This window comes from Haemorhous mexicanus, chromosome 25 (assembly GCF_027477595.1).
Source record: "Haemorhous mexicanus isolate bHaeMex1 chromosome 25, bHaeMex1.pri, whole genome shotgun sequence".
Classification (NCBI taxonomy): Eukaryota; Metazoa; Chordata; class Aves; order Passeriformes; family Fringillidae; genus Haemorhous; species Haemorhous mexicanus.
Window position 1 is genome coordinate 4,348,869 of NC_082365.1, and position 26,797 is coordinate 4,375,665.

The 26,797-nt window shown below is 45.1% G+C and overlaps 1 long non-coding RNA gene across 2 annotated transcripts in view; it reads left to right on the forward strand.

Moving 5' to 3' along the window:
• The window catches only part of LOC132338411 (uncharacterized), a 57,444-nt gene extending 33,495 nt beyond the window's left edge, over positions 1–23,949 (forward strand). Inside the window, exon 4 of one of the 2 annotated variants that reach the window (XR_009489444.1) lies at positions 21,993–23,949. This is a non-coding gene — a long non-coding RNA (uncharacterized LOC132338411). Of the gene's footprint in view, positions 1–2,406; positions 2,487–21,992 lie in introns of those variants that run through there. The other variant, XR_009489443.1, reaches the window with a different exon arrangement.
• Positions 23,950–26,797: the final 2,848 nt, after the last annotated feature.

The following is a 26,797-nucleotide window of genomic DNA, read 5'->3' on the forward strand; positions in this document are numbered from 1 at the left end:
TGCAAAGTTTTTCCCCAGGACTGAGCTTTTTGTGCTTGGCTGAGCCAGGCTTGGGTGGAAGTCTGAGTTCTCCTTGGAAACCATTGTTTGTCAGAGTTTGCTGATGCTGGATTTTGTTTGAGGTCTCTCTCCTTGGACAGAAGCTGCTCTGATGGATTTTTAGAAGGAGAACACCTGCTCTGGTGTACCTTTCACATTCATCTCTTTGACAGAGGCGTTTAAAGAGCCAGCAAAAACCATCCCTGCCTGGTGCTGGGGTTGGGTATTTTTGCCTGCCAACACTGTGCCAGCATCAATCTTTCAAACACCCACAGTCTGACAGGGGGATCCTGTTTTGGGGGGTGCCAGCACTGCCAGAGAAGCTCAGCAGCTGAAGGACTCACTCCCCCAATGGCAGCATGAAAAGGGACCCTTCTGGGGGAGGTCTGCATGCTCACAGAATTCAGAATCACAGAATTCACAGAATCACAGAATCACAGAATCACAGAGTTCACAGAGTTCACAGAATGACCAGGTTGGGAGAGACCTTCAAGATCATCAAATCCAACCCATTCCCCAACACCTCAGCCAAACCCTGGCACCCAGTGCCACATCCAGGCTTTGTTAAACACCCCCAGGGATGGGGACTCCACCACCTCCCCGGGCAGAACATTCCAGAACTTTATCACCCTTTCTGTGGAAAACTTCTTCCTGATATCCAACCTAAATTTCCCTTGGTGCAGCTTGAGGTTGTGTGCTCTGGCTCTGTCAGTTGCTGCTCCTCCTGCTGCTGGACCAGAATTCCAGATCCCCTGAGAATCTGTGGCTTCAGCATCACTCCTCTCCTTGCTGCAGAGGGTTTGGAAGCAGAGAGGAGCATCCCTGGCCTAGAGTGACTCCTCCCTGCTCTGATGGATGAAATGGCCTCGTGTTTCCCCTCCCTGGTCCCCAGTGCTCCCCCACCCCTCTGGCAGGAGCTGTGCCTGCCCAAGCTTGGCACAGTGGCAATGGTTCTCCTGCAGGACCCTGCTTTGCTCATGACCTCTGGCAGTTGGCAGCTGCTTAAGGGATTTTCTATCTGCAGGGGATGAGCATTCAAATCTGATCCTTTTTGCCCCGTTAGTGGGCAGATGAAATATGATCATGGCACAATTCCTCCTCCTTTCAGGGCTGGATCCTCGTGTGCAGCAGCACTGGGGCCACAGCTGTGGGATCAGGTTGTGTTTGTTCTCCAGGGATGCTCCCATGGCCCTGGACAGCAAATTCATGTACACAGCACCACAGGAACTGTGGCCACTGGGCCAAAGATTCTCCCACAGAAGAATCTGCTTTGTTCAGAGTGCCCCAAAACATTCCAGAGTGCCCCTTGACCTCCTGCTGTAGAACAGACCCCACGAGAGAACTTGCTGCTCTCAGGGAATGTTGCTTTCTTGCTTAAATCTTGTGGAGGGGGTGGGACAAACCCTTTGGCATTTGAGTTGCTGGTATTTAATTTTTTAAGGGTGAAATTAGGCTTTTCATGAAACACCTTTTCCTGCTCTTTGGTCTGAACATGGTCTTTTTCTGTGAACACTCTGCTTAAAGCTTCCTTCTCAGGCACTGGTTTTGCTGGAAGTTTTTAAGAAAACTTTTGTGGAAAGGAGACAGAAATAGTAACTAGCAAAATGTCACCAAGCCGTGGAATTGAGGTACAAAAAGGTAATTTGGCAGAGTTAGCAATTACTGTGCAATAACAGGAATTACCTGGCTGCTTTAAAGTTCATCCAGGATTTGTCCAGGCTCTGCTACCAGGATAGGCTTTACCATAAATCAGCCAATTTCTTCAAACATTTCTGCCCTGTAAAAGTTTTCCAGCTACCTGTGCTTTACCATAAATCAGCAAACATGAGAGAGGCCACACGTTGAGGAGAGCCCCAGATTGCCCCCCGGGTCATTCAAGATTTAATTTCCTTAGGTTGAATTCCAACTTTGTAAAAGAATCCCATCTGCAGGATTCTCCCTGGCCAGCCCTTCTCTGTGTTTCCAAGAAGGAGCACACTTAGGAATTGCTGTTCAGCATGGATCTCTGTTCTTAGCACTGTTGCAGGGCAGTAATTAAAACCAGGACTGTTATTCACTCTTTACATACCAATGCCTGGAAGCTGAGCTCTGTGGGGCTGTGTTCTGTGGAAAATGGACTGGCTTGGTTTGGCTTGGAGTTTTGGTTGGATTACTACTACTACTACTACTACTACTACTACTACTACTACTACTACTACTACTACTACTATTATTATTTTTAATTTAATTTTTAATTTGTTATTGTTATTATTGGTTACTGTTATTATTTGTTCTTTTATTTGTTTATTCCTTACCATTATTGTTTGTTTTTTGTGCTGTTATTATTTGTATTATTTATTATTGTTGCTACTACTCCTATTTCCTTAGGGACAGAAAAAAAGTTTAGTGACTACAGCAGATTTTAAAGAATAAAAAATGCATTTTGTGCCCAGAAGTGACAGCTGGAGGTAAGATTTACTCACAGTGGTTGCAGGAGGGATGTTGAAGGCACACCCCTATCCCAATTCCATTTCTATCTGGATGAACCTGTTGTCCATGAGCTCGTCTGCCTGAGGCACTGTTTGCTTCCAAACCTTTTCTGGCAGCAATCTCCACGAGCTGTGCAGCCTCTCTGTCACTCCTTGTGCTGCTGTCAGTGAGTACCCCCAGGTGCCAGCAGTGCCAGGGGTCCTGAGCAGCTCTTCCACCCCACCTCACCCATCACCTTCACCCCCTGCAGACCTTCCCCACCTCCCTCCCCAGCCCGAGGAGCCCCAGCCTCTCAAGGCAGCTCGTTCATCTCTTTAATCTCTTTACTTCCCTTTTGAGAGCCTTTCCCCACTCCCCTGTGCCCTTCCAGAGCCTGGAGCTGCTCGTGGACCTGCTGGTGGATGCAGAGAGGTGCCCCAAGGTTTGTGCAGGTGATTTCTGAGCCTCACATATTTCCTGACTCATCTGCCAGCAATGATGATATCCAATAAAACCATTTTTATGTGCACAGCATCAAGCCATCAGTTGCACTAAATGTTCATTAAAAAACCCCAAGGAATCCCCTCTCCATGTGGAGAAATCCTTTTCCCTGCTGAATTCCAGCTCCCTGGGACCTGTTTGCCAGTCCCTACAATCTGATCAGCCCAGCTGCTGGGCTGTCCTTTGTTCTGTTCACAGGCCAGTTGTCATTTCCAAATTATTTAAATTTCAAGATTAATTTCAAAGTTATTTTAATTAAGGAGGAAAATGTGCTTGAAGAGGCCTCCCCTGTGTGGGGACAGCCAGGTGTGTTTAACCTGAGTGAGGGAAACAGCCCAGAGCTGGGCACCAGGCTCACACCAATTCATGGGAAATCTCTCTTTTCTGCACTGGGATTTATTTGTGGAGTAGAGCAGTTCTACTGCTTTGTGAGGCTGATCCCTTGTTTTTCTGGTGGTTTAAATTCTGCAGATACTGGAAAAGCTTTTCTGCTCTCACAGAGGGAGGGCAGACCCAGTGGGTCCTGTCCCAGCCTGGACACAAGTCCAGCCTACCAAACACCTCTCACCTGGCTCAGAGAAGCTGGGTTTGTATCTTTTAGAGGGAACCCAGTTTTTTAGGGTGGTCATCACTGCTGAAACCACCTTTCTGTCACAAAGGATCAGAATAGCAGAGTTATGAAAGCTGTCCTGGCATTTTTTTGTAAGTGTTCTGTGCCTCAGTGTGGGTCTGAGCCAGGCTCCTGCACTCAGCTCTCCTCCTTCCAGCACTCCCTGGGCAGGTACAGGGGATGCAGGAGGGAGTCCTGCTGTGAAATTGGGAATATAAACTTAAATCAGTCTTGGGGGAGATGCATTTGACAATTTAGCCATCCCTGGAAGTGTCCAAGGCCAGGCTGGACAGGGCTTGGAGCATCCTGGTCTAGCACAAGGTGTGGAACAAGATGGGCTTTAAGGTTCTTTCCAACCCAAACCATTCCATGGTTTTATGGTTCTGTTGGGGGTGGGACATTTTAAAGTAGCTGAAAAAGATTTCCCAGTTGGAGGGACCCTGCCCTGACCCCAGGGACCCCAAGGATGGACTTGCCCTTCATCATCTGCCTGTCCAACATCTGCTTATCTTTATTGATCAGCCTTAATGAGGCTTTGGGGAAGGCTGAAAAGAAGTGCAAATAATCACTTTTAAAGCAAAGCTCAAGAAATATTTAATATCCTACTCATCTTCCAGGACCTGACTCTGTATTGTATAACAATGGAGATAATGAAAGTGTAAAACACTCTGGCTCCCTGCCAATGTTACAACTTGTTTTCACTTCTAAAAAAGGCAGTAAACTGGGAGGGCACATCCACCAGTGAATTGCTTTGCACTTGCCCTGTTTCTTACACTTGTTTTTTACACTTCTTCTGGCTCTGCTGGGGGCAGAACTCCAGGCCAGAACTACCTTTGGGCTGAGCCAGTGTGGGAGTGCTCAGGCTGTTCAGCTGTTCTGCAGGAAAAGGCAAAATTCTGCTTGGGAGAATTATTCTGAGTTGAAAACTGAATGAAAACAAAGCTTTTCAGTTTTCCTGGGAGGAAAACTAGGCATGGAGTGAGCCCCTGGTAGGGCTGTCACACTCATACACCAGGTTTTTATTTCAGTATCACAGAATTTGTCTCATCTTCACTGTGATTTCCTCCTCTGGAGTGCTGGTAAAGAGTCTGCAAAATAAAATCCCTCAGTTATCAGCAGTGTGTGAAGCTCTCATGCAATTTTCACTGAGTGCAGTGAAGCTCTCAAGCAACTTTTATGTATCCTGGACTTCCTTGGCCTTCCCAGGTCCTTCCTGGGACCACAAGGACTGGGGAACACAAAGCTTTAAGGAGAAACAGTGGAACAGCTGGAGATGCTACAGAGATGGGGTGAAGTGGTGAGAGGCCAGGTGAGGTGGGGAGGAGGCACAAGGAACCAGCCAGAAATAATTGTGTTTTCCATTGATTTCTAGTGGTGTTTTCCATTGATTTCTAGTGGTGTTTTCCATTGATTTCTAGTGGTGTTTTCCATTGATTTCTAGTGTTTTCCATTGATTTCTAGTGTTTTCCATTGATTTCTAGGGCTTTCAATGGAATTACAGTGTTTTCAATGGGCTTGTAGGAAAAGGGAGAACTTTGGGATTAGGAAAATAGCTTTTTATGGTTTTTGCCAAGCCATTGTAGTGGATCAAGCCTTGCAAACAGGAACAGCTTTGGATTTCAGGGACACTTGGACACACCCTCCCAGGGGTGTCCTGAGGAGCCTCTGTGGCATTGTCCCCAGGCCTGCTGTGACATGAAAGTCCACCTGTGACAATCAGCCACCAATGCAGGTTTAAGCCATGCAGCTGCAGCAGGAGCTGGAAGTGCTCTTTGCATGCACAGAGGGAATCCAAACCAATTTGGGTTTGAGGAGAGCAGGGTTTACTCCAGGACACAACAGATCATTGGACAGCTCACTCTCGTACAGAGCATGCCTTTTTATGGGGACATTCCAGCTCCAAAGAGAGCAAATTCTTCTCAAACACATTGTCTTAGTTAAACTTTTAATATGTTTTGATACTGCCAGCAGCAGCTTTATATAATGCAGTCGTGTAGCAAACAAAACTCACTCTGTGCTCTTGAGGAATGGGAGCCCACGGATGGAGGGGATGGGGTTGGCACTGTGGGATTTGCACTGCCTCATGCCTGGAATCAATGGGTTAATGAACTTCCAGCACAGCCTCAGGACTGGGAAGTACAGAATGTTCTGGAATCAGGGGGAGAGGGCCAAGTTTTGGCCAGCTCACCTTGAGCCCAGGTTATAGATGGCAGGAAAAGCCCCACTTAAACCAAACCAGTTACAGACTGGGCTTGTGGTCCTCAAACCAGTTACAGACTGGGCTTCTGATCCACAAACCAGTTACAGACTGGGCTTGTGGTCCCCAAACAAGTTACAGACTGGGCTTGTGGTCCCCAAACCAGTTACAGACTGGGCTTGTGGTCCCCAAACCAGTTACAGACTGGGCTTGTGGGCCCCAAACCAGTTACAGACTGGGCTTGTGGTCCCCAAACCAGTTACAGACTGGGCTTCTGATCCCCAAACCAGTTACAGACTGGGCTTCTGGTCCCCAAACCAGTTACAGACTGGGCTTCTGGTCCCCAAACCAGTTACAGACTGGGCTTGTGGTCCCCAAACCAGTTACTAATTGGTGCTCTGACCCCAGACCAGTTTCTGCCTCTAACCTGCAGATCAATATTATTCCCTCTTTCCTTGTGCAATGCCCAGGCCATGCACTTCCCAAACATGAAGGAGATAAGACTGGAGCAGTCATTGCCATAAAAAGGAGTCTGGATGGTGGCACTGCTCAGAGTTTCTGGGGGCTCTCCCTCATCTCCAGAGCTCTGGGAGCCTGGCAGTGCCCTGGGTGACACCACGGGGACGTGCAGCTCCTCCTGGGGAACATCACGCCTGGCTCCTGCCTGGCTGCCCACCATCTGCTGAGGGCTTGGCTCTGCAGGAGCTCCTGCCATGCTGCTGTGCCTTGGCACCCTCCTCCTTGCTGTGCTGGCATTCCTTGGAAGCACAGAACCACGTTGTGTCCTGAAGCTGTTCCTCGTTATGCACCAAAGGACAGTTGGTATTTTGGGTTGTCCTCTTTGTACTGTTCTTTTCAGGAAAGCAAAGACAATTTTATGTTGTGTTTGTTACTCCACAAGCCTTTCCAAAACCTGGGTCATTCCAAATTCAAGCTGTCACATGGGTAAGGAATTCTGCTGGGGAATTAACCTGGGAATTTCAAGTGTTGCTACATTAAGGGCAGAACTCACACTTGGAAATCTCAGGTAATACATGTGCTTTATGCTTCCCTGTTAAGAACATCTACTCAGGAGTTGTGGAAGTCCAGGGGAACTTACAGGATATTCAAAGAATGCCTCCCTTATTCTTTGAGTCTGATACTGATTTTATACCTGCAGCTCTTTTGTGGAACCTGAGTTATTTTACACCACTGTGGTCAGTGGGAAAAGTTGTGTTGTGTGTGTGCTTTTCCTTTCTCCATCCTGGATGTTCTGTTCCCACGTGGCCTGTGGGTTCCTCTGCCACTTGAGCACAGCACAGTGTCCTTTGGGACTGGAACCAGGCTTTGAGTCAGCTCTGCTAATGAGGAGGGAGCCTCCATTCCCTGCAGTTTGCTTGGGATGCTGGGGAATAAGGAGATGTTTAAATTACCATCCATAACCTTGGCTCTAAGTGATCAAACAAACCATCACCCATGTTTGTAAACCTTATTTTAAGTTCTTAAGGGCCTTGTCCAGGTAAAGCAAAAGGAAAGAGAGATCCAGGAATTGTCCTCAAGGTGGTGGAAAAATCTGTGACTTGTCTGAAGCGCGGGGCAGGCAGGGCATGGAGAGACTGCCCAGTGCTGCAGGGGAAGGGAAGTGTTCATCTCTATTTTTAAATTACTCCCTTTCTTTTAGAATTATGTTCAACACTGTGATGCCTCTGGATGTCCAGCAGTTGAATTATTAGCACTTAGAGCACTGAGGAGAGCCAGCAAACTGAGCTGGAGCATGGCTGGCAAAGGAAGTATTTGTGTAAGAGGTGACTGACAGCAACTTGTCCCTGTCTGCTAAGTTTCTTCTGTGACTTCTGTGTCAAAAGGGAGTTCTTCAAAACCTCCAGCTCCCTCAATTTTTTAACCTGCTTGCTGGGAACAAGAAAATATCTCTTTCCCAGCATTCTCCTTTTCACATTGGCCTTGTTGCAAGCAAGAACTGAGTGAAAAGGAGAAAAACCCAAACCAGAACAACAACAAAAAACCCCCCCAACACAACCTTCATTCCAGAGTCCAATTTGCAATGAGAATCTTTGAGTCTATTTTTGTCCAATTCCATTTGGACAAAATTCAAGAATTTGATTTTTCCCATTGCTTTACTTTGTACTCTGGTTGACTCGGAAAGCCTGGGCTGAAACCAATGCTGAACCACAAAACTCAATTAAAACCCAGGGAGTGAGCAGGGAGGAGAAATCAATGGCTGGATTAGTCTATCAGCTGCTGTTCCCATGATCTTCTTATCTTATCCTGCACTACGAGGAGAGCTGTTGGGAAGTGGAGTTGTTCTAAAATCAGCTCAGGCTGCTGTGTTCTCTCAGCACAGAGCAGAAAATTGGATCAATAGCCTGAGCCTATTCCTCTTTGCTTTCCTTCTAAACAGCTGGACTGCCAAATCCAGCCAGAGAATGGAGGCTAATCTGGGGTTTAATCCTCTGCTCTCCCACTATGAAGTTAAACAGCAGAGCCTGAAACAAGCAGGAATCAGTACAGATTCCAAGCCAGGCTGCTTAGGGTTTACATATATTTCTAATGTTTTAATATTTTTAACATACTTTGCTGCTGCTCTTGCATCTATCAACTACATCAGTTATTTGAAACAGAAGTGTTTATCAATCTTTGAATTACCTGTGGGTCTATCATAAAAAAGAAAAACTAAGGCAGGAGGGAAGTGTTCTAAAATGAGAATATTTAATTTTTAATTTGTTCCTACTTCTATCATATATTTCACTTTTTATGTAGAACATAATAGGAGCACTTCTGAAGTTTTACATCAAAGGTCCTTGATATGAGGGGAAGAGAACAGAAGGAGCAAGCACATTCTTGACCTTGTATGAGCTGTTTCAAAAACTTCCAATTATGACCTTTTCCAGCCTTAATGAGTCTATGATTGGTACCTGGACCTCTGTTTAAATAGACAAAGGAAAAGAGCAAAAAATACTCTTTTTTACTCTTTTACTCACTAGCACTATTGGATTGGTTTGCTGGTGGAAAACTGTGTAAGGCTGAATGGGGAGTCCTGACTCATGGAGTGGCTGGAAAACAGGAGGGAAAAGGGATTGGTGGTGGTTTCCTTCAAGTAACTCACTGCACTGAGCACACAGCAACCCCCCAGGTGTCTCTGGTGATGGACAAACTGGGACATTCCACTGCAGGAAAGGCAGCCCAGCACGTCCATGCACCTGCAATGATTGGAACCCCCAGTTTGGGATCACACAGGGCCACTTCAGTCCCTACACACAGCTTGGGCTCTCAGAAAATTGGGTATTTTTGGCTGGGTTAGGTGGTGCATAGCAATGTCTTGGTGTTGATGTGGGAGGGGTGGTGGAATTGCAACAGGATGGGCTTTCAGGTCCCTTCCAACCCAAACCACTCCATGGCTCCTCCAGCTGAGTCTCTGCTGGAGCATTTATCATCATGGAAAGAGCAAGTTTGGGATGGGCTGTTCAGGTGGCAGGCACAAGCCTTGGTGCTGATGTGGGAGTTGATATTTGGGGTGCAGCCTTGTGTAAGGATGGTCCTCACAGGGAATCACAGGATCAGGAAGGATCCCAGCCTGGTTTGGGTTGGAAGGACCTTAATGATCATCCTGTTCTGCCTTGTAAATCAGGGCAATGAAATGATAATTGGTATGATTGGTGCTTCTGGAAAGTGGCTGCTTGTGTTGGTGGTGGAAACCACTGGGTCCCACTGGGAACTTCTGCAGGAGAGAACCAGCAAGGAGAGGTAGTTCAGCTTCTGAGTGTCACTGAAGGGAGCAGCTCCCTCTGGCACCAGCAGAGTCCAAAGGCATCTCTGGGAGAGTTCTCAGATGGGATTTCCCCAAGTTCTCTGGGAAGAGCTTCCTGGCATTTGGAGTTCTTTTGTGCTGGGAAGAGATGTGCTGAGCTGGGGCTTTTCTCTACCTCCAGCTTTGGGTGAAAATGTGTTTCTGTCAGGAGCTCCAGCAGTGCACTGATCTCTCAGGCTCTGCTCTGCAGCACCCCAAATCTCACCTGGTCCAGTGGGAGCCACCCCTGCCCATGGTGGAACCACTCCAGGGTTCCTCCAGGTGTTTCTCTGCTGGAACTTTTCTCCCTGTGCAAAGAGCAGGTGTTTGGAATGTGGTGCTCCAGTTCCAGCAGGAGAAGGAAAAAGCAGAAGTGTCTCAGCAAACTTCAGCTACAGCCTGGGGTGTTGGAAATAAATCTTATCACAGAATCACAGAATCACAGAATCCAGGATGGTTTGGGCTGTAAGGGACCTTAAATCTCACCCAGCCTCACCTCCCTGCCATGGCCAGGGACACCTTCCACTGTCCCAGGCTGCTCCAAGCCCCATCCACCCTGGCCTTGGACACTTCCAGGGATCCAGGAGCAGCCACAACTGCTCCGGACACCCTGTGCCAGTGGGAGCAACACCCCTGTCTGCTGCCAGAAATGGACACTCAGCATTGCTCTGGGTGGTATCAGTGTTTTCCTGAGTGCTCCTCCAAGAATATCTCATCTCTCTTAAGCACCTCCAAGCACCCATAAACACTTTTTCCTTTCTGCACTTCCCTCAGTGTATTTATTTTTGCAGCAGGGAGGGGGAGATGGAAAATCCTCTGAGCAGTAGCCACAGAAGCTGATCCACCACTGAGCAGGCACATGGCCAAGTGGATGCATGGGCATACATGCAGACAGCCCAAAGGACAGATGTATCAAATCAGATTTATGAGGTCAGTTTTCCCAGCCAATAAAGCCCAGATTGCTGTCTGCCCCATTATAACCTTCCTGTGTTTAAATGGATGTGAAACAGATAATCCAGCCTTTGGCGGGAACAGCACTGATAAAACACTAACATTATTTCTGTGGCCACATTAGATTATTTTTCCAATTCAGCAGAAAGTATTGGCTTGAAGATTGTTAAAGAGGTCACAGTATTTTTATACTGGTTGTGTGTGAATAAAAATTTTCTCAGTCTGAGAGAAGGATCAGAGGATGTGTATTAATTATTATTATTGTACTGCACAGTTCAGCAGGAAGGGAATGAATGCCTTGGTGTGATGAGATCTGTCCTGGACAAACCTGTATAACTCATAGCTGCTCCTCAAACCCCAAATAAAATGGTTCTGAGCCCCAGGCCAGGCTGGTGTTTCCATCAGGCTGAAGGATGTACCTGTCAAAGTGGTTGTTCTGTGAATGGGACAGGACTCTGAGAACATTCCATCCCACCATTTATAATGATTATCGACCACGTTATTTCCCCCAACCTATAAAATGAAGTGCAAATCTCCCATTAGGAGGGTGGTCTATCCATTATCTCCAGGATAACTGCCTAAAAAAGTTGCATTTTTCTTTTTATTTTCAGTAAAACAAAGCAATTTTCCATTCTATAAGATCCCTTCTCTCAGCAAACAAACCTAAATTGGTTCAATATTGTTGTTTGAACCTCTATTTACTTACCCTATGGGAAAGAAATGTAAATTAAAATATGAACATTACATGCAAGACACTTCAAGAAGATATTGAAATTGTACAGTAAAAATAGCTTTCTGATGGGAATATATTAAATAACATTGAACATAAAGACTCATTGGCAGTGTCATTTGCCAGCTGCAAAAACAGTATTGGGATGGGAAACATGCTAGGAAGAAGCAGGCACTTGGGAAGAATACATTAGTAAAAAAGCTATTTTTATTTAAAGTTCTATACAGTCAAAGTTCATCTTCCAGTGTTTTCTGAGGATTAGGCTTTCAGTGACATTGAAACTCTTTGGCCCAAACATTCCTGGAATCACATTGTCCTCTCTAGAACCAAATGAGGAGAAACTAATGCATTATATTAAAGCTTATTGTTGTGAATTTTGTAAACTGGGCTTCTTTTCCCCTTCAGACTCTTTGTTCTGCCTTGTAAATCAGGGCAATGAAATGATAATTGGTATGATTGGTGCTTCTGGAAAGTGGCTGCTTGTGTTGGTGGTGGAAACCACTGGGTCCCACTGGGAACTTCTACAGGAGAGAACCAGCAAGGAGAGGTAATTCAGCTTCTGAGTGTCACTGAAGGGAGCAGCTCCCTCTGGCACCAGCAGAGTCCAAAGGCATCTCTGGGAGAGTTCTCAGATGGGATTTCCCCAGGCTCTCTGGGAAGAGCTTCCTGGCATTTGGAGTTCTTTTGTGCTGGGAAGAGATGTGCTGAGCTGGGGCTTTTCTCTACCTCCAGCTTTGGATGAAAATGTGTTTCTGTCAGGAGCTCCAGCAGTGCACTGATCTCTCAGGCTCTGCTCTGCAGCACCCCAAATCTCACCTGGTCCAGTGGGAGCCACCCCTGCCCATGGTGGAACCACTCCAGGGTTCCTCCAGGTGTTTCTCTGCTGGAACTTTTCTCCCTGTGCAAAGAGCAGGTGTTTGGAATGTGGTGCTCCAGTTCCAGCAGGAGAAGGAAAAAGCAGAAGTGTCTCAGCAAACTTCAGCTACAGCCTGGGGTGTTGGAAATAAATCTTATCACAGAATCACAGACTGGTTTGAGTTGGAAGGGACAATGATGACCCAGCCTCACCTCCCTGCCGTGGCCAGGGACACCTTCCACTGTCCCAGGCTGCTCCAAGCCCCATCCAGTGTGGCCTTGGACACTTCCAGGGATCCAGGAGCAGCCACAGCTGCTCTGGGCACCCTGTGCCAGGGCCTGCCCACCCTCCTAGGGAACAATTCCTGCCCAATATCTGATCTAAATCTTCCTCTTCTTGTCTAAACCTTTCCCCCCTCGTTCTGTTACTGTCTTGTGCAGCTGGGAGAAGAATCAGACACAAATCCTGTGTGAGAAGGTGGTTGCACCCCAGAGGAGAAAGAGCTTTTGTCCTTTGGCTTTGGGGTTGCAGTTCTCCACTTGTTTTTGTGATACAAAAGTGAAGCACATGGTGAAGATCACTTCAGACTTCTGACCTTTCCACTTTCCTATTCCCCTTCCTCAGCTGAATGGGGGAGGTGCTTATGGAGCTGCCAACAAAGCCTGAGAGGAGCAGATAACAATGAGGTGATAGCACACAAATGTCAGCCTCCATTAATCCCAGGACACAGCAGATAATCTCAACACAAACACAGCGTTCTAATCTCTGCCCTGGCGACTCACCAGCAGATATTGACCTCAAGGCAAGGATCAGCATCTGTTCCAGAGCTGTTCCAGGCTCTTTGGAAGGTGTTGCTTTGCTTTTCACCACAATTGCAATGTTTCCCAGTATTCAAGGGTCCCTCGGAATTCTTAGAAGTGAGAACAGCCAGTGGTGGAAAACATGAAGGAATTTCAGATCCAGTCAGAGCAGTTAAGGAATTCTTCCCTCAGAGGGTGCTGGGCACTGCCCAAGGATGCCAGAGCTCCAGAAGTGTTTGGGCACCACTCCAGGGATGCCAGGGTGGGATTTGGGGTGTCTGAGTTGGACTCAGTGATCCCTTCCAGCTCAGGATATTCTGTGACTGTGAAGTTAAGGATATAACCCTGATGTACAGCACTCCCTGGTTTTCTGTGGATGTTTTCTCTTGGGGAAAGGAGAAGTCTGTGGTCCAGAGCACACCTGTGGCTCTTCAAAACTGTTTAGACTGGTGTGTGAATGCCTGGTTATTATCACAGCTGCTGCAGTCTATTTCTTTTCCATCTTTTTATCCTGGGTGAGGTGGATCCATGGCCTGCAGCTCTCCAGACACACCAAGTGTGGGCTTTTCTTCCTTTTTCTGGAGTTTGGCTCTTGTTGGCACACGGTGCTGGGCCAGGGAATTCTGCAGGGTCTTCCAGCAGTGAAACAAAGGCTGATCACTGGTTAAAACTGGAACTCAGCAAGGAAAAACCAAGTCAAATGCCATTTCTGAGGAGTCAGTACCTGAGGAGCAGTGATTTGCCTTCTGCAAAATTAAGCTCCAGAGCAGCAGATCACTAGGTTCAACTTTTAATAGGCTGCTATGTTTGAAATTAAGATAATGGGATATTATTTGGTATTACAACATTTTAGTATTAAAAAACAATTCCCTATAGGCATTCCCTGGAAAAGGAAACTGAGATTCATTGACTGCCACTAAGAGATGAGAACAAATTCCATGTAGCTCCTGAAACATTGCCAGATGATCAATACAATTTTTATTCTCACATTGTGTCTTTTTTTTCACCTTTATTTCTCACTTTATTTCAAACTTTAGACTTTAAATATGCCAGGGTGGTTAATCTGTGGCCTCAGAGAATTAATGCTGGACAATAAGTTCTCCAAAGAGGGGTAAAGAAACCCAAATTCAGTCCTGGGAGGGGAGAAACGTGACTGAATGACACAAAAAAGGAGCTAAATGTTCATTCAAATACCAACCAAAACCACGGCAGAGAGTTCTCAGACCAAGGCTCCCAGAGGACAGGGACACACAACTATAAAATAAATATGGGACATAAAGAAATTCTAGAAAAAAAACTTAATGCTGCCAAAAATACCACCTCCCATCCAGCCCAGATAAAAGGTGACATTTGGACATGGCCTCTTGCATTCAAAGGCTTCTACAGAGAGCCAGACCCTGAGTGCAGGAACCAGAGGTCGAAGTTTGGTCACCTAAATTTAAAACAGTGATGTGGAAAAACCTCTGTGTATCTACTGCCCTCCCATCAGCTGTCATCCTGCTCTTTTATTTCTAAGTTAATTAATTCCCTGGAGATGCAGCAGACTTGGAAGGGCTGAACCCTGTGGAGCCTTGAGCCACGGGCTCTGAATGGAAGGGGCACAATCCCTGCTCTGAGGGCCTCATTCCCTGGTTTATTTGGTGTATTCCATCTCCTAAACATGGCTCAGAATTCCACAGCTGACAGCAACCAGGGAAAACTTCAGTGTTTCCATCACTGCTTTAAAGTTGTCTGGAAAGATTTAATATGATGACATATAGAATTTGGTAAATTAGGATTATTGACATCACCTGAGAGACAAAATATTCTGGAAATTATTGACAACATTGGTAAATTTTGGTATCACTGTTTTTTATTAATCAAGTTGTTTAAGGATTTAACTGCCTTATAAAAATATGTGTAAGATTATAGCATTGATGTTGATAATTGTTATGTGTTCTGTTGATAATTGTTATGTGTTCTGTTTTCCTGACAAAATCTAAAAGCAGCAAAGGGAGAGGAGTTCCACAGTTCCTCTCCATTGTCCTGTCCTGTTCTCCTCTCTTCCCCTTCCTTTCCTCTTCCCCTTCCCCTCTGCCACAGAACATCAACCACAGCCCCAGGACTGGGGGAATCCGAGTGCTTTTCTCTGAGGAGCCCCTCTTAAAAAGTTATTTTCCACTTATTGACAACTGTAAAATCAGTTACCTTCAGGAAAAATGATTCCTTAATCTCCCAAACTTGAGCAGGATGTTCACTATTTGTTCTAGTGGTGACAAAGCAATCTGCTGCTGAGGGATGCTTTTGTTTCTGGTAAGGGACCTTCAAATACAATTTCACTTGTCCTTGGTGTGATTCTCCATGAACTGATCTCTTCCTGGTGGCAGGTGAACTGTGCCTGCAGAGACAGAAATATTTCATGCTGTTCTGTGCACTCAGACCTCAGACAGCAGAAAGGCCCCTCTTCTTCAAGTGCTCAAACAGGAGTTCTGTAAGGGGCTGTAGAAATTGAAACTACAACCAGTCTGGGTTGAGTGAACACTCCCCTCTTTTGCTCCTCTTCAGCCTGCTTGGAATTCCTCATTTTCAGCAACCCAGCACTGCCAAGGCCACCACTAATCCACACCCCCACATGGCTTTTCAATCCCCCCAGGGATGGTGACTCCACCACTGCCCTGGGCAGCTGTGCCAGGGCTGGACAAACCTGGTGAAGAAATATTCCTCAAAGTCCATCCTGACCCCCCTGGGTGTTTCCTCTCTGCTGTCCCTGGCCCCTGGCCCCACCTGGCTGTCCCCAGAAGTTCCCCCTGAGCCTCCTGAAATGCTTCCACTCTTTAGGTGGTTTTACTTCAATGGAACCAAATAAAAATATGAAATTCTCCAGTCTGAAACAAGCTCAAAATCACAGCCATGCATTTCAGAAAGGCAATTTCTGTGCTGATACTGCTGGGCTGTCCTGGTCCAGGAGAAGAAATTCCTTATGGATCTTTTAGAAGGTAGGAAAAAAAAATGGGATTAAAGGGTTGATTTCCAGGAGGTCCTGGGGTCTCAGCCCAGGATTGTGGTATTCAGAAGGGATTAGGAATGGAAAATAGCAAGGAAACTCTGTTTGCATGGTGGGCTTCTGACCCCTGAGGAGTTGCAGGAGGATGTTATTGCATTACATTTTCTGTCAAATGGAATGAAAGGTAAAGGTCAGTGTAGGGATGTGAAGTGATGCACCAGGATACATTAAAAAAAATAAAAACCAACAAAAACGAACAAAAAAGCCCTTCAAAAACCTAATTTTTTGAATTACTAAGAGTAATTGGCTCTGAGCTGACTGTTCAGAATCAGGAAAATTAATTACATTTGGATGATTTGTTTTTAATTGGTCTCTAACGTGAGGCAACCTGCAGAATAAATTCTGTGCCTGTGGAAATTGCCTGGGCACATGTGCAGGAATTCCACTGCTCCAGGGGCAAGGGAGGGAGCTGGGAAAGGTCTGAACAAGGGGGAGGTGAAGAGGATGCAGTTTTTTATGCAGAAAGAGAGGAAAATGTGGAATACTTCAGTCTGGAAGGGAGTAAAATAATGGGAAAAGGAGTAAAATAGTGGGGGAAAGGAGTAAAATAATGGGGGAAAGGAGTAAAATAGTGGGGGAAAGGAGTAAAATGATGGGAAAAGGAGTAAAATGATGGGAAAAGGAGTAAAATAATGGGAAAAGGAGTAAAACAGTGGGGAAAAGGAGTAAAATAGTGGGGGAAAGGAGTAAAATGATGGGAAAAGGAGTAAAATGATGGGAAAAGGAGTAAAATGATGGGAGTAGGAGTAAAATAGTGGGAAAAATGGGAGGAATTTGATGGAACTGAGTCCTGAGAGCCATGGCAAAGGTGATGCTGTGTGCTTTTACATCATGGGAAGCAGGGGGCAACAAAATCCACTCTCAGGAAAGAAGATGGATGGCTGTTCTTCCTGTTGCTGTAGAATGCTGTGAACGTGGGAAATTTCTGTAGATTTGGGGGTAAAGGAACCCAGGCAGGACCAATGCTGACTTCTGACTTGAGAAACCCCTAAAATGCAACTTTCTGAGGAAGACAGGATACTGTGGAGCTCTTTAGTACCTGTGTGTCCTAATCTTATGCACTCCCATGTCCTTTAGATGATTGTAGGGAAGATATTTAATAAAGAGGGAAGATATTTAATTAAACAGTGTTTGAGCTGATCCACTCCTTGTGTGAAGGCAGCTTGTGTTAAATGTTTTTTACATTTATCTGCCACTGTGTAATATGGAATTCATTGAGAAAGGAAGCCAAGTTTTGAGTTTTGAAGTTGTTACATTGAGCAAGACAGTTGAGAGCAGACATTATTTTATTTCCACTCCTTTTTTGTTTGTTTGGGGTTTTTTTTGTTTGTTTTTTTTTTGTTTGTTTTTTTGTTGTGTTTTTTTTTTTTTTTGCCTTTACAGAGGTTTGAGTGGAAGAGGGAAACCTGTTTTTATGTCAGTTATTTACTGTGCATGGTTTTTATACTCCTCAGTTCTGGACAAACACAGCACTTAAAGCACTTGCCTACCTGAGGTACCTTAGACTGTCAGTGGAAGCACAAAAAGCAGCAAAAGGCTACAGAAAAACAGTGGATAGTTACTGTAATACAAAGATTTATAAAGGTGAGAGAATAATTTTTACATCCTGATAGGATTGTGGTGATTGCATTTATGCATCCTGTAATGTATTACATACAAAATACAGTATATTTTTTATATATATAGCAATGTATTATAGGTTATGTGCATTTTATATATATTTCTATCATTATTTTACTTTTTTCTGGATGAGTCTTATGGCTTAGTTTTAGTTATCCCTGCATGGAACAGGGAGTTGGACACGATGATCCTTTTGGGTCCCTCCTAATTTCAGATATTTTATGATTATTTAAGGAGAAATATTATTATTTTTATCGGGTCACAGCCCAGAGAAGAGTCTTGGTGTGGCCTTGCTGAGCTTTCATCAGGCCCTTTGAGCCCAGGCTGTTCCCTCCTGGGCTGAGCTGGGAGCCCTGTGGCTTTTCTCCTGTGTTTCCCACATTCCTGCAGGAAAATCCTGTCATTTCAGATTGGTGTGCCTGTAACAGAGCACAGCTCTGGGGGGAGCAGCTGAGGGGAAAAGGAGGCTCAGGGGGGACTTGTGGCTCTGCACAGCTCCTGCCAGGAGGGGACAGCCTGGGGCATTTGGGATCTTATCCCAGGGAACAGGAGGAGAGGGAACGGCCTCAGGCTGGGCTGGGGAGGCTCAGGGTGGGACTTGGGGGAATTTCTCCAGTGCAGGGGCTGCACTGGGCTGCCCAGGGCACATGGGGCTGGGGCTCCTGGTGGCCTCGGCAGTGCTGCAGTAAAGGTTGGACTCCATGACCTCAGAGGGCTTTTCCAACCTAAATAATTCCAGAATTCCAGAATTCCATGGTTCTGCCCTCACTGCCCCCAGCAGCCAGAGGGACAGAGCCTTGTTAGGGCCAGCACCTGCACAGAAGAGCTTTTGGAGCACACAAAAGAGATGCTCAGGGTGTGGAGGCTGGGAATCTGCTGGAATAGCAGCTCCTCTGTGTTTGTGGGGCAGCAGCTGCCAAACCTGCCAGGGCTTCTCTGCTGATTCTGCTTTCCCCTTCCAAAACACACCTGGAGCTCCCTGGGAGCAGCTGCTCTCCCTCTGGCTGATGCAGGGTCAGGTTCGGCACTGTGTGGGACAAAATCTCCCAAAACCTCTCATCCTCCCAAAATCTCCCCAATCCTTGCATTTTCCCAGAGCCAGACAGGAGCTGGAAGTGGTCACAAAAATTGGACAAAGTGTTTGGTAGCTTTCACCTAAAACCTCTAATTATAACCCAACAACTATTGACCTGAACTTAAAAACATTACTGTACTGCAGCTGGTTATTTGTAATATCTGATTTTTAGTTTATTGGAAATACCTGGGGATTAGTTCATTGCAATATCTGATTTTTAATTTATTGGACAATTCTCCATTCTCATTATTTCACCTTGCTATGGTGACTTAGGATAAAAATGAGACTATAATAACCAGGGATTTCTCTAAGAAATTACACAGTTATCACAAACCTTCAAAAAGCTTTCAGTAACAGTCATAAAAAAATTTCCCAAAAAAATTTTTGAAAAAACAACTCCATTATGGAATGCCAGTCAGCTTTGTGTGAGCAGTGGGGATGAGAGGATCTGGACACTTGTGAAGTGTTGGGAAGGATGAAAGTTTGACAAGAAAGTCTCCCAGATATGTGTGCTTAGCAGAAAGGATGAAGGAATGGAGGTGGAAGCAAGTTTTGATACAGAAGAAAAGAAATGCTGAGCTGGTTTTACTGGATAACTAAAGAAGCAAAAGGTGTGTTAGTTAGAAGGGGTTTTTATGACTTAGAGCAAAGGATAAAAAAAGGTGTGTTAGTTAGAAGGGGTTTTATGACTTAGAGCAAAGGATAAACGTTGAACAAGAAGATGTTTTTACCAAGCAGAAAGAGAGCACAGGCAAACAAGGCAGCAAATGTTGCAAGTAGAAAAAAGGTCTCAGAATTTTCCACTGCAAGAAAACTGAAAAACAACTGGCTGGACCTGTGATGTACTGACTGTGAGTGACTGGAGAGCAGTGACATGAACATGGTAATGGCAGGAGTTATGACAGGCTATAGGTAACAGTTAAGGGATAGATTGGTTCTGCTGTATTGAGATGCTCAGCAAAGAAAAGTATGGAATGCACTGTAACCAAACCCAAAGGGTCTCCAGGCCTGCCTGCAGCTGGAGCTGACAGCTGTGGGCACAGCTCTGTCACCCATGGCCCTGGGCTGCTGTGACACCTTGGATGGGATAAACTGCACTGTGAAGAGCTGCCTGGAGTCCCACATCTCTCATTCAGGCTCTGACAGTGAATGCTGCTGTTCCTCAGCTCAAACATGCTTTTCTTGCTCCATGAATCACAGGCCAGGGCTTGGCTCTGCTCCTACCCCTCTACAGCTGCCTGAGCGTGTCTGGGCATTCCCAGTGTGCTGTGGGAACCCCTCAGAGAGGGACAGGACTCTCTGCACTCGCTCTTCCCTGCTTTCCATCCCCCATCTCACTGAGGAGTGCTTTGGTGTAAGAGTAAGAGTGTCCCTGGAGAAGGTTTCTAATTTTGCTGCCTGGTTGAGCTGAAGCTTTTCCAGAGCAGGCTGTGGGCTGCCCGGGGTGGAGGAGGGCTGGGAAAGGTCAGGGATCCCATCTTGGCTCCTTTGGCAGCAGCTTGGCTGCTAAAACCCCACAGAGGTTCTCGTGGGCTCTCTGCTGGCTGCGACAGACAGATCATTTCCCCCTCTGGATTTATAAAACTCTTTGGGGTTGTGGCATCCTCAGGGCCCAGGAACAGCCAGGATCTGAGGAAATAGCTGGGAAAACTTCAGCCAGACAAAGGGAATGAGTGAATGGGGCTGGGTTGGTCCAAGCAGTGCCAGTCCCAGCTCCTTGGGCAGAAATCTGGCTGCTGCAGGCAGAACCTTGAACCATCTCTACTTGGAAGGCAAAATGCAGGAAATTTCATTCCTCCAGCTCCAAAACATTCCAATTTTTTTTCTGTTTGGTTTTTAAAAATAATATTGTGTCCTTTTTGGGCACACATAAATATAGTGATGCTCCTTCTGTGCCTCATGTATTCCAGCAAGCAAGCTGTCAGATTGCCCAAGTGGATGGTATATGTGGCAGGAGATTTATGAAACTGTTCCATCCTGCTTCTAAATAAATTAAAAAACGTCATGCCTTGTGGAAATCAAAGCCTTCAGAGCAGTGTTGTGGTTTTTGTTGCTCTAAATTAGTGAGATGAAGCATTTCATTTGAAAAGTTCCCTCCTCTGACAATTGTCGGGGAGTTCACACGAATGGAGCTTTTCATTTTGGTGGAGAAAACCCAAATTGTGTAAGTGATGTCATCTATTTTCATACTCTGTTTAGACAGCCTTGCAGACTACAAAGGACATTTCTCTGGACTGTGGATCTGAGTTTTCTGAGGGAAAATATCAGATATCTGTGAGGAAATGTTAGGGTTTGGTGACCCTCTGCCCAGACACACCCCCGGGGCTCTGTGAGAAGGGAGCACCCAGGAACCCCCTGTTTGCAAAGCAAGGTTAAATCACACCAAGCTGAACTTCATATCCCAACATTTTTTATGGAAAGTGGAAACAGATGGAGGAGACAAAGGCACAGTAATCATGTGTCTAACACTAACCAGAGGGAAGAAACCAAAGCAGCCATTCCCACATTGGTGTTTCTGCTTCTAGAAGATGTTCCTGCACTTCAACATTTGTTTAAAAAGCTGAACAAGCCCATGGAAATCTCCTGGCTGCTGGCCTGACAGGGAATTCCAGAGGGATGGCCCTGCAGAAGGGTGAGGGGCTGGGGGGAATTGGGAAAGGCAGGATGATTTCTTAGCCTGGAACAAAATCATTGCTTAAAGCAGGAACAGGAACCCCAAATAATTGATTATGAGACTGAGCACAAGTCTGGTTAATCAGAAAATAATAATAATTTTGCCCAAGACTTTTCATGCTAGAGAGGAAATTGAGTAGTGCTTTACTTGGTAAGTTCAAGGAACAGGTGACAATATTCTGCACAGGTCTCTGTTGGCACAGAAATATCTTTAAAAAGTTCACAGAGATGTAAAAAAACAGTAATACCAAATCAGAGTAAATAATTAATAAATGATACCAAATTGTATTAAATAAATATAGTAAATCAATAAATAAATAGTAAATAAGTATAGTGAGATAGTAAATAAAGTATAAAAATAGTAGATAAAGTAAATAAATATAGTAAAAACAATAGTACCAAAAATGTCTGTAACTGAGAATCAGTGAATGCATTGCAGTAACCCTTAAACAGTAAAGCCAAATGACAAAAGTTCCAAAACTTTGTTGTTGAAGGAAATACTTTTTTGGCACATCCAAGGTATGCATCATAAATCAATGGTTTTTAAAAAGTCCATCTAGAACTGCTGTGTTTTACTAAATTATTTGCCTTAACCCATCCTATTTAATTCCATTATTCTGTTAATATAACAGAAATTAATATTCTGAGCTTGGGTTTTGTTTCAGAGGATTTCTTTTGCTTTCACCACCTGCTTCTACTGCTCATCCCTGTGAGTGAGACTTTTCCACATCTAAAATATCTCCTGAGACCAGTTCATTCCTTTGTACCAGGTTGGTACTGACACAACCATTTAATCATTTGTATTGATTAATTAATTACTAAAATCAAACTTAGAAATCAACCAAAGCTTTCCATCCTTCTTTTATTGCCTCTTTTAAATTTTTTCTTAACTGTGCCATATTCTACATCTTATTACTGCTCAGCTTTTCTATATATTTGGATTTCTTCTGACCAGGAGCTGTTTGATTTGACAGATTCTGTATTTGCAGCATCAAAATATGTTGCTATGGAAAAAGTTACGAGTTCTAATTAAAAATGCAGAGGTCACAAGTTTCCCAGAACCAGCAGGGCATAGATCCTAGGAGAAAGGAATCACAACATAAAAAATCCAGAGATATGTCACTCTGCAACTTTCCAGATCTGAAAAGGGAACAGCAAGCATTGAGGACAAAACAGGAGGCTGAAATTCATTCAGATGCTAACTTCTCCTTCCCACTGGCACAAGCTGCTTCTGGAACTCATGCAGAGCACTGAGATTTGAAATGTCATCCTAATAGAACTGAAACTGAGGAGAGAGAGAAATTAGATGGGCTTTAATAAAGAGAAATCAGAGCAGAAATTAGGTCATCCTTTCAACTCCAATACTGAATTAATTTTCATGTTGTGGTGCTGGGGTTTTGATGAACAACCTGTGTCCATCAGAGTGCCCCAAGGTGCCTGATGGAAGCTCAGCAAGGCCATACCAAGAGTCTTCTCTGAGCTGTGACCCCACACAAGGCAGAATATTTTTCCTTAAATAATCATGAAATATCTGAAATTAGGAGGGACCCATGAGGATCATCGTGTCCAACTCCCTGTTCCTGTCCTGAGCCTTTGAAAGATCATCCTGTTGGAAAACACCCTCAGGCACAGGGTGGGCTTTGGGGTTGTCCTGTGCAGGAGCTGGGCTGGATCCTCCTTGTGGGACCCTTCCAGCTCAGGATATTCTGTGATTTTAGCTTTTCTATGATTTTAGCATTTTTAACAGTTCAATACCTTGAGTTTTCTAACTATTTACAGTTTCCCCTCTTACAAACTATTATTTCTAAACAATTCTTGTGGCTTTCCTCTCCTCTTGCTCCAGTTCAGCCAAACTAAGAACCACCAGTGCAATCACAGCCTTGGGTCTGAGCTGCCTCACCTGTGACCAGGGGTGCCCACGCAATTCCTCAATATCTGAATTGATCAATGGATCAATATCTGCATCAGAGCACAACATTCCAGCTCAGCTCAGCTGTACCAAACCTTTGTCTCCTAGGAACATACCTGCTCTGGGCTAGGTTGGCCATTTCTGCAATATTTTGGTAAAAGAAACAGTTAAAACATCAAATCATAGAAACTCTCAAACTGGAAGGGACTCACAAGGCTCATCAAAGTCCAATACTTCTACTCTAATTGTATTTAGCTTCTAATCTTTTGACAGTGTTGGAGCTCTCAGAGCTCCCACTGCAGTAATTTTTTATTTTTAAATGACAAATTTAGTGTAAATATCTTGCAGTTTGTGTCCCCTGCCCTGCAGGGGCACAGCAGTTTTTCTCCTGAACATCTGGGGAGGTGATGCTGCTACACCCAGAGCCTGGGGATGCCCAAGGGATGCCCAGCTCCTCTCTGAGAGCTGCTGAGTTTCTGTCTTGGGGAAAAGGGAAGCTTGATCATGGCTCCTGCTCCTCAGTTCTGCTTCTGGATAGAAAAAATGTAACATTTCCTCACAGATATTTGATATTTTTCCATAGAAAACACAGAGCCATGTTCCAGAAAATGTATTTTTGGGAGGGTGGGCAGGCCCTGGCACAGGGTGCCCAGAGCAGCTGGGGCTGCCCCTGGATCCCTGGAAGTGTCCAAGGCCAGGCTGGACATTGAGGCTTGGAGCAGCCTGGGACAGTGGAAGGTGTCCCTGCCATGGCAGGGGTGGGATGGGATGGGATGGGATGGGATGGGATGGGATGGGATGGGATGGGATGGGATGGGATGGGATGGGATGGGATGGGATGGGATGGGATGGGATGGGATGGGATGGGATGGGATGGGATGGCTTTTGAGGTCCTTCCAACCCAATCCAGTCTGGGATTCTGGGACTCTGTAATTCTGGGAATCCATAATTCCATGTTTTGGTGACTCTCATGTGAACCTTGTTCACCCACACGTGAACCTTGCTCAAGGTTTCAATTCTCTCCTGAAGGTCCCACCTAAGGTGCAGCATGAGGCTCACCCTTGCAGTTGAATGCATTTGCAGATCTAGAATTGTTTTCTCCCAGTTCCTGCAAGAATTCCAGAGTCAGTTGTTTGCCAGGGCTATTTCTAGCTCTCTGTCATGGCTGTGGCCTCAGGCCCCATCCCTTAAACTGAGGAGACAGGCAGTCAAGTGCAACACCAGAACATGGAACTGAGTTTGTTGTTGGCACAACTACAGAGGCCAGCACTGGATCCTGTGTTTCAAAGCCTGTGTGCACCATTTTACTCTAATTAAAGATGCTATCATTGATAAAACAACAATAGAGATCCACCTCACTCATTTGGGGGGGTTTAAACCACGATATCTGATTAGGATGAGAGCTAAATGCCTTCCTGAGGGCTCACAAAGGCTGATCTGTAGTTTTGTAAATTTAGACAATGCCATTCTGCTCTATTTAATGAGTCTTGTTTATAGTTCTGAAGTCTATAAACTGAGCTAATTACCATGAAAAATTCCAGGCAGCTGCCTTGAAACTGTTTTACCAGTTTTCCCTTTTGCCCTGCTTTGTTTTTTTAATAAAGCAAGAACTTTTCAGACAGTTACAGACAGTATTCAGCATTGGGATCCATGTTTAATGTTTTTCTATTAAACAGCAGCAAGGTCAGCTCTTAAATTCCTGGCTCTAATTCTAAGCCAAAGTAGATGAGAAACTGTGTGAATTCAGATGGCAGCTCAGAGGATGGCTTTGCTTTGAGGAGGTACAAACTTTACATATTTTACCTTATTCATTTTAATAAGTGCATTGATTGAGCTCATCATTGTAAAATATTTCTTATATTATATTATATTTACAATATAATATATTAAATATATAATAATGTGTATTATACATTATATGCTATATATTATATGTTATCTATTATACATTATTCTATTGGAATAGATAATATTATATATAATTTCCATATGTAAATGTTATACTCTATGCTATTATATGAAACAGTTCACTATAATGATTTGAGTTCTTAATATTTTATATTCAATATTTAGAGTCAATAATTTACATTTGTTCTAATATGTAATAAAAAGTATTCAATACTTACTATATAACTCATATTTGAGACAGAAAATATAAAGTTCCCATCTTGGTGTGCAGACAGCACAGCTCTGTTTTCTGTCATAAAGCAAAAAAACCCCACCATACTGCAGTCATTTATATACTTCTATTTCCATGCTCCCATGTTAATTTGGAGGTATTTTTAGTGCTATCCTGCCTTTCCTATAAATTTATTTTTAATAAACCAAGCAAGACACTCTGAAAGAGCAAAAGGGAAGCTCTGGACGTCCTTCCCTAAGTGAAGTCCCCTGAAAAATTTCTCAGCCCTGCAGATTTCTAAAAGGCAAGAAGCCAGAGAGAAACTGTTGGGATGAGCTTGGAGTACCGGGAAAGGCTCCGTAAAGTGATTTTGTGCTGAAAATTCTGATTCAGGGTGTTGCTAAGTGCAAACAGAAATATTTCTCTGTCGCTTGCCAAACGAGCGGAAGACTTTGGGAGTTTCTTTTCAGCACTTGGAGCTCTGAACAAGGTGGTGGGAGGGGATTCTGCACAGCCTGGCAGGGCCTGGGTCCCTCCCGGGAATGGGTTTAACCCCTTTGGGTTTCTGCAGGGGGTGTAAAACCAGCTCCAAAACAGCCCCAAAACAGCTCCAAAACAGCTCCAAACCAGGCCCCAAACACCCTCAAAAACAGCCCCAAACCTCCCCAAACCAGCTCCAAACCAGCCCCAAAACAAACCCAAACCAGCTCCAAACCAGCCCCAAAACCAGGCCCAAAACACCCCCAAACCTCTCCCAAGCCAGACCCAAACCAGCCCCAGAACCAGCTTCAAACCAGTCCCAAATCAGCTCCAAACCTGCCCCAAAACAGCTCCAAACCAACCCTAAACCAGCCCCAAACCAGCTCCAAATCTGCCCCAAACCAGCTCCAAACTTCCCCCAAACCAGCCCCAAACCAACCCTAAACCAGCCCCAAACCAGCCCCAAACTTCCCCCAAACCAGCCCCAAACTTCCTCCAAACCAGCCCCAAACTTTCCCCAGAACCAGCCCCAAACTTTCCCCAGAACCAGCCCCAAATCAGCTCCAAATCTGCTCCAAACCTGCCCCAAACTTCCTCCAAACATACACCAAAGCAGCACAAAATCAGCCCCAAAACAGCCCCAAATCAGCTCCAAACCTGCCCAAACCTGCCTGAAATCAACCAAAATCAGCTCCAAATCTGCCCCAAACTTCCCCCAAGCCTACCCCAAACCAGCTCAAAATCAGACCCAGAACAGCCCAAATCCAGTCCCAAATCCAGCCCCAAACCTACCCCAATCCAGCCCCAAACCAGCCCCAAACCAGCCCCAAACCAGCCCCAAACCAGCCCCAAACCTCCCCCAAACATATCCCAAACCAGCCCCAAATCAGCCCCAAACCAGCCCCAAATCAGCCCCAAACCAGCCCCAAATCAGCCCCAAACCAGCCCCAAACCAGCCCCAA